This window comes from Mixophyes fleayi, chromosome 9, assembly GCF_038048845.1.
Source record: "Mixophyes fleayi isolate aMixFle1 chromosome 9, aMixFle1.hap1, whole genome shotgun sequence".
NCBI classification, from domain to species: domain Eukaryota; kingdom Metazoa; phylum Chordata; class Amphibia; order Anura; family Limnodynastidae; genus Mixophyes; species Mixophyes fleayi.
Genome location: NC_134410.1, coordinates 11,061,519 through 11,070,223, shown reverse-complemented (window position 1 = coordinate 11,070,223; position 8,705 = coordinate 11,061,519). Strand labels below are relative to the sequence as shown.

Genomic DNA, 8,705 nt, shown 5'->3' with positions numbered 1-8,705 from the left:
ATTTAGACTGTAAGCTCCAATGGGGCAGGGACTGATATGAATGAGTTATTTGTACAGCGCTGCGGAATCAGTGGCGCTATATAATTAAATGGTGATGATGATGAACTATAGAAATGTATTTTATGTACAGTACGCATTAATAGCATCCTGATTTATGCATTTTCTGTAATGGAAAAAACAAAACACATTTTTAACAATGATTGAAGTATTAATATTTGCAAATAGTTTTTTTTTTTGCATGCATGCATTCTAATAGGACTTTATATTGCACATAAGCATTGTGCGCATCCTGCTCTGTGTCCTGTCTGTCTACATACAGCAAGTTACGTAGAGCCAGATTGTACTCACACCCAGATTCAAATGGAAACGTATCTTGAGATCCGCTTGTGTTTGAATAGAGAAACACATGCGTACAAGTTACATACTTTTCTTTTAAACGAAAAATGCGTTCACATTATAATTGAAGATGAATCAGGTCCGTGATGACTCAGTGACCATATGTACACCATACACACGGTGCTACAATGATCTCATGTCATGGGGGAGACAGTACAGTGTGTGTAACTGAGCACGGACACGGAATCCGACTTTACGCAATTATTGGCACACTTACAACTAAGAGAAAAACAGCACCCACCGAAGTGAACCTGGGAGATATTCGGTGATAAGAGAACCAGATAACAGGGATCATGGGATAGAAATCGTCTTTGGGGCTTTTACAGTAAAACGGTGGTGAAATTGTGTATTTTCCTGCTTCCCTGTTTCTGAGGCGGATCTGTGGCTGCTGCTGTATTTCAGATCATTGTAACCTAATAACATAGAATCATGGAGAGGGGAGAATAAGATATGTTTATAGTACGCTTGAAATTAGCTCTCTCAGCAATACACATTTTAGTTCCTGTTTATGAACGTGTCTTAAATCCACAAACGTTTAATCTGTACATACTTCAGTAACTTTTATTACATTGGATTTAGAATAAGTTTATTACTTCCTCTTTAAGACATTCATTTCCCTTTCTCTCGACACGACTGGTTTATTTTATCCGTTTACTAGTATCTATGTATAATGCATTTACATAACAATAAATCCTGTTAAGTGAACTGACGTACATTATATGGTCTGTTTAAGTTAATCATATATTATACAAAATTATAACATTTTAAATACTATATGGCAGTTTGGCATTAATATAACCCTTATCTAACTACAAGTGGGACGAGTCTGTTCCAAACGGAATATACAGGAATATAGCTAATCCCTCACAAAATCAATTTTCTTATTGAAATACAGAGATTTCAACTAGATGGTGCATTACAAATACTGAGTTCCTTATTCTACAAGCAGATGTGTTTGTTCCTATAAGACGTATACCTGGTATCTTAGATTTAGTGCTATTTTCTTTGTTTATGATCATTTCTATCGGATTTCAGAAGACCACAGTTGATTTTAATTATCCACGACTCTCCAGTTTATGGATCTATGTTAGTTACATATATATCAATTTAATTAATTGGTCTTCACTGCATGATTTATAGTAATCTATTATTGATAAATATATTATGACAAATAATCTGTTGAGGTTATATTTATTCCTTGACTTTAATTAATCTATCAATAATCAATATTTGGTAGTTTTTGACATCGATAAGTTTTTTTCACCTAAGATTTCTAAAACATCTTCCTAAAATCTTATTTACATGATATCCACATATTTATTAACTCTGGATTGTAAAATAAATGTTGTTACCACTGCAATATTAAATATTACGCTATTGGAATCTTTGAGCAATTGTAGTGGATTAGTCTTAGATTAATTGATAGCAGGAAGACCTGTAAACTTTTTCAAGGGGGGAATTCAATATCCCCCGAAGTACCGCCGGGATAAAACTATAACTGTTATTACATTAGTTTTAACCCGGCTTTCTGCTCGCAGCTCAGGGGAAAAAAGCCGGCGTTAGAATTACCGTAATAATGGTAATAATGCGCAGGCCACGTTACTTTTAACAGTAACGCGGCCAATTGAATATACCCCTAAGAGTAACACACAGACCATCCATATAGGCTGAAAAAAAAAGTATCTTAACAAAATAAACAAAGTTTGTCTCGGGTGTAAACAAAAAAAATGTTAACCTATTAAACAAAACATTTATTAAATATGGCTGTAATTTGGCCACGATAATATAATATTGATTATTAATGATATATTTCAAAGCTTACTTTCATGTCATTAATTGCAAATTTCTTTATTACAGGAAAAATCAGTAAAATCTATGGAGTAGCTGAATGATTTGCTTGTGAATTCTACTCACTAAGATTATTTTACAAAAGTGTAAATGTGTAACGCAAATGCTATTATGTGATGTCACATGCCTATTTTTGCGCAAATTATTATTATTATTACCATTTATTTATATAGTGCCCCTAATTCTGCAGTTCTGTACGGAGAACTTACTCACATCAGTCCCTGCCCCATTGGGACTTACAGACTAGGGTCAATTTGAAGCAGCCAATTAACCTACCAGTATGTTTTTAGAGTGTGGGAGGAAAACCGGAGCACCCGGAGGAAACACACGCAAACACAGGGAGAACATACAAACTCCACACAGATAAGGCCATGGTTGGGAATTGAACTCATGACCCCAGTGCTGTAAGGCAGAAGTGCTAACCACTGAGCCACCGTGCTGCCCAAAATTCCTCTTTTCCTGAATGCAATTCTTACCATATATTCTTATTCTCTGGACTTTAATAAGTTGATATTCATTAAGGTGAAGTTTCTAAAACATAAATGTGATCATTTTTTATTTTATGCCTATGGATTTGCAGGCCAAGCTGGCTGTGTCTCTAGGGGTGTACAGGTTTTCGATGTTTGATGAGAGATGTTGGCTGGATTTGGGGTTGCTCCTTGCATGTTGGATTGGGTTGGATTTGGTACATGGGTGTACCTACTATTACACATATAAAAGACACATTTGATTTTGCTGGGTAAGATTATTTAATTGAGAAAAAGGGAAGGAGAAGCCACATTTGGGGGAGTTACCTGCTTTCTGGCAGGGCACAGGGCCCTTATCTACCCACAAAAATGACTTTCTATTCCCACCTGTGTCGGAGATCTTGTCCTATACTTTGGATGGAACATATTTAGTCATTTCCAACGGCATAAAATGCATTTCTAGGTTCACTGACCACATAAAAGTGTCACAAATAATAAAAGCAGTCACGGGGGTAAATGTATGAACCTCCGGATTCTTCAACTCCGGCGAGTTCAGCGTTTTCAACGCTTAAATTTAAAGCGGCGCTGCTGAAGACGCTGAACTCGCCGGAGTTGAAGAATCCGGAGGTTCATACATTTACCCCCACGGTGTCCACTGACTGTCATGTTTAGTGTAGGACATAAATGAAGCTTTGCCCAGCAGTATTTTAGGAGGAAATTTAAACATTTATATTAATGAAGGGGGTACTAAAGTGGTAGGAGGTGTTACTTTGAAGTAGGGGAGGGCTGGCAAATTTTAGCCCGGGGGGCAAGACTTGACTCAGCAGGCTATTAGGAACATTTTAAAGGAAAAAAATGCAGGTGGCCAAGTGACCCAGCTCAAGGTATCCGATTGTGGACCGGCCCAGGGAGTAGGTGCACCCCGTCCCCCCAGCCCAATCTGACTCTGCTCTGAAGTTACTTTTTCACTCTTTCCGTCTTATACATCCTCAGGTCGTTCCATTCACTTGTGACACTGGGCGCAGAATGAATTTTTGAGGCAGTTCCTAGGACCAGAAGGCAGTTGTGCACCTCACAAAATACACTTGGTGGGCAACAGGCCCTCTCGTTCCAATAAAGAAGCAGAGCGAGTCTGCATTTCTTATAGTTTGCTGATGAGCCTTAGGGACCTATTTTTTAAAACCTCCCCGATAACTAGATTTTTTATAGCTGCCTAATACAAAAACCTTTTATAAGGCAACGTATTAAAAAAAAATTCACTGGCTTGGCCATACGCGATGGGACTGGAAGCCCGGGCTTCCAGTTCCAGATTCTAAAAAAATAAAAGAAAGAAAAATTAACTTAAAAAGGACAAAATAAAAAAAAAAAAAAAGATAAAACAAACAAAACTGAAAAAATGTTTTATTGAAAAAATATAAAATGTAATTATAAAAAGACCCCCAGCTAACGCCATCCTGAGATGGTGCTAGTTATTAGAGGACAGGAGCGGTACTTGTACCACTGTTGTCCTGGTAAATAGGCTTCCTCAAGCTTTGTATGAGGATGTATCACAGGAGGACCCCAGTGATGACTATCTGCCTGTGATAGTTTTTTCCGGCCCAGGGCTTTGGTAAATAGGGAGAAGCCCTAAATTGTGCGGAAAAAAACCCCCTTTCCACAGGATATAGGGCTTATCTCCCTTTAATAAATAGACCCCTTGGTGTGTTTGACTTAGCAATGAATCCCCTATAGCTAACTAGCTATCCCTTTAATAACAGTATATCTGAAGATGCTCACTTAGAAAGCCGCAGGTCACTGCTTCACACCAGAGAGCTGAGATTTCACCAGACAGGCACAAGGAAAGAAAGGTCTGATTGCAAAACCATATGAGCTAATGTTTCGGTAAGATTTACCAGTAGTTTCACAAGTCCAGTTGTGGGCTGAAACCGTCAGGTGTTCAGAAAGTTTAGGAAACCACAAGGTCATTTTGAAAGAGATCTCCCACATAAAATGCAGAATATCTATATTTAGTTGCTGCCTTAGTCAGAGCAGATTTATGTTTCCTACTAGTGGGAGATAGCACGCATATAGCTGGTGCTAATGAGTTTAAAATGGTAATTTTTCCCTATAAAACCAACCAGCCAACGTGAGCAATAATAACAACATAGCAGCACCCCAATGTGCAAAACTGGAGATATACACAAATAGACTCACAGCTGTAACTGCAACTAGAGGTGCTTCTAATGTTCAGTTAATTAAAGACAATAATTGTGTGTTTATTTTTTAAAGAAAAGCTTTATAGTTATTTTATAGGCTATTACAGAGTATTTGTGTTGATCAGTGGTAAGAATTGCAGAATAAATCCATTCTGGCTCCATTATGTAAAAAAAATAAAATGCCAAAGGGAGTGAATACTTTTATAGCCACTGTATGTTGGGGTCCTTACAAGATGTTATAACTTTGTGCTTCTTGCTGATGCCCTGTACAATGGGGCGAGGGAGAGATTGATAGAGGGTAAAGAAACATTTTTAGATATTTGTCTTAACTGGTCCTTTAATCTGTTTCCAGCCTCCTAAATCTTGCGCTTAGCAGCGTAAATATACTCTCTATACAGATCCAGGTGGTGGCACTTTTGTATACAGTCGGCACTTGTCTATGTCATCTCCTGGTTCCAGGGCATTGGCCGGTAATTGTTTCACCTGGGACAAGACAGAGAGAGCTCTGATCATACAGACAAAACTTACGCATCCGGGGATATCATTACAGAGGTGGTCCAACAGGGGGCAGGTGTTCTATCTCTGATCGCGGTCTTGTATTAGAACACACACACAATACATGTATTAGATGATTTGTATGATCCCCCACATTACAGCATCCGGCATCACCATTCATTTATATATACCTCATTTTAAACATTGATTTTATGAACATATTTTTATCCTCTTCAATATTATTTACTTAGACCTTCTCATCCCTTTGTCTTCCACCTCTTTCAGACAGTTATTAGTTATTTTGTGGAGGTGATGGCTATGAGCGTACACCAACTCCATTTATTATGATAGGTATCCATGGCAGTTGGATATTGATGTAGGACTGTGCAGGATTGGTCTGTTGTCCATCAGGTAGCTTGTCATATTATCTGTTACCTTAGGAAAAATGGACCAAAACTACAGAAACCTGTGTCTATGTACAACAACGTTTAACACACAGAATCATTAATGGCCTGAAATGGTGCTTGTGTGCATGAGTCTCTTTTTCTGGGTTGGGTATGAAATGTCGACATTGAAAATTTTGACATTCAGAATGTTGACACCATACTGTTGGCAGGCAGAATGTCGACACAATTAAAAGGTTGACACTCAGAATGGCAACACATGTTTGATCGACATGGTTAAAATGTCGACATTGTGAATGTCAATGGGTTGTAAATTCAACAGTCACAATGTCGACGTAAAGAATTACATTTAAACCGGCAATAACCCCCCTCACCCCACCCCCAACAACCTAACCCATCCAAGTGCTGCCTTGTTAGGCTGGTACTGGCAAAATCGTGAGGACATACAGCGTGGGGTTTCACCGATTGTAATATTACCAGCAATAGGCTTTACATGACAGAGGCGGGGGTCACAGAGGGAATAGCACTTAATATGTCTTTGTTTTTTCTACTAAATAGTGTTAAAGAGCATCAAAAGCTTAATTTAATTTGGCCATTCAGCTACATTTACCTTATTGACACTTCTACATGTCCACTTTGAGCACTGCATCTAACCAATTAAGTCCCTCCCACTGCGCCAAATTTACTAACTTGTATCCGTCGTCACACCATTTATTAGTATTCATGTGATAGTTCTGAATGTCCTTCACCTGACTGATGCAGGACGCCTTTGTATTATAACTTGCCCCAGCTGTGTGGTGGATGATCCCCCATGGGACGGGGTTCGATAGGTGGACACTGAAGCTTGTCCTCCTTGACCCCCAGGCAGACTTGCTAATGGTATTAGGACATCCTTGGTATTGGAGGAAGGGAAGAAATGAGAGAAGAGTGAGATTTATTATCTCAATGGTAAAGCGCTATGGAATTTGCTGGTGTTATATAAATTTATGTTGACAATGATGATTTATTATACACTGTTCATTCTCTGCTTTCTGGTCTGTTATTATATGTGCTGGGCACCTTCTGTCCAGAAATGCTCAACTATATCTCTGTATTTTATCCCTCCAACATTAAAGTAGTTGTTCACCTTCAGGCAGCTTTATTTCCCAAGCAGAGGTCTATATTTCCTGTCTGCAGATGCTTCAATAGGAATTTGGTTGCTTAACAGTTATACACAGGACACCTCTTGTAATTGTCGTTCCTGCTTCTGATGCAATAACCGCGGTTGCAATAGCTTCTAGCTACCAGGAATCCTGCCAAAACTATCTCTTCCTGCTATTGTGTACAGGAGAGTGATAAACAGTTATAAAATATTATAAATGAATCTTTTATAAGATCAGAGAGGACAACTGATCCTTCGGTGAAAGTCAAATACTTGGATTAAAGTGTTTAAAATTAATAAACATTGATTTAATTGGTTTCATGAGAAAATAAGCGTATGGTACGCTACAGCGTGAAAGGACTAATTACGCAATCACACTATCGAACACTTATAAAAACATTTACACTCACATATATGTTTGTAAATAGTTAACTTTAATAAAGTTCCAGTATTCAAATGCAATAGATTTAATAGTATAATATAATAATGTTAAAACCCCTTTATTGACATCTAAGGCTGAGGATATAGGAAATGTATCATGTTTAGTGTCACACTAATCCACTTTTTACCATCAGAAATCCACTACTATCGGCTAAGCGATCGCACCCTGCGTTCCTTAGTTATGGATGATAAAGGATTAATGCTCAAAATGATATTGTGTTTGTAATGCTAATAGGCTGGTTTGAACCAATATTTCGGCAGGCTCCTGAGGGAAGACACGTAGGCAACAGTTGGAGTGAGTTGCCCCCACCCTTGGAGAGCATGATTTGAAGCGACCTATGACCTGCATTGTACTGGACTGTCCTAAATCCTAAACCAATGGAAAATGCTTTTAATTGTCTTGTTTACTTTATGACATCACCACTGTTTTTTTATGTACCACAAATTGTATATAAACCAGGCACCAAGACCACCATTCAGTCTACTTTGACCACAGGCTTCAGGATTGAATGACTGTTTCCTGGATCCAGAGCGCTGTGTATGTATTGGCTGAACTTTATTCTTCTATTGTGATTTATTACATCTTGCTATTAAATCTCTTTTGTGCGTTGGAACCACAATGATCGCAGCGCGCAATATTTATTTGGTAGCGACAATACGAACATTACACCTCTATAGGGCCTAAGGGTAAATTGCAAACCGTAAATGTGGAAACCTGTAATAGAAAATAGTCTTCATCATATCTCTTGTTTGCGGTAGTCACAGGGCCTGTTTGCGTTGCCTTGGAAGTGAGCGTTTGTAGCATATATAATATATATATCAACCCGAGCGCTGCAAGGGAGCAGGGTGTGATGGTTGATGTGTTGATGTGTGTATGTACATATGTTTGTTTTGTAACGGAAAACAATTTTGGGGTACCTGGGAACACTAGAAAAGCACATTTCTATAAAAATGAAATAAAGTAAATAAAATGAGCTAAAATAATACAACATACAATAAAAAATAATTCTAACAAATAAAATAAGATAGAATCATACCAATTACAGATATAAAATACAACCATATGTTTGTAGCAATGTAACAAGCACAGATAAGGTTTATAAAAGCTAAACAATGTGTTTTATTTTAATAAATATAAGCTAACATTAGCAAAGTCCATATGTCAGGGAACCTATTTAAGTTTCCATTTTGCTGCTGCACAGCATGTTCTAAATAAATGTCCTTGACTTAAGATGGCAAATGATATATATAGTGACTAAGTGAGAGTGTAGAATAGGGTTTTAGTTGGTGCATGAAACCACACCCACTTTCTGATAGG

The 8,705-nt window shown here is 37.9% G+C and overlaps 1 long non-coding RNA gene across 2 annotated transcripts in view; it reads right to left on the bottom strand.

Moving 5' to 3' along the window:
- Positions 1–6,662: 6,662 nt before the first annotated feature.
- LOC142101940 (uncharacterized) overlaps positions 6,663–8,705 on the bottom strand; it is an 83,122-nt gene continuing 81,079 nt past the window's right edge. For both annotated transcript variants that reach the window (XR_012679163.1, XR_012679162.1), the window contains one exon: positions 6,663–6,697. This is a non-coding gene — a long non-coding RNA (uncharacterized LOC142101940). The remainder of the gene's footprint in view (positions 6,698–8,705) is intronic.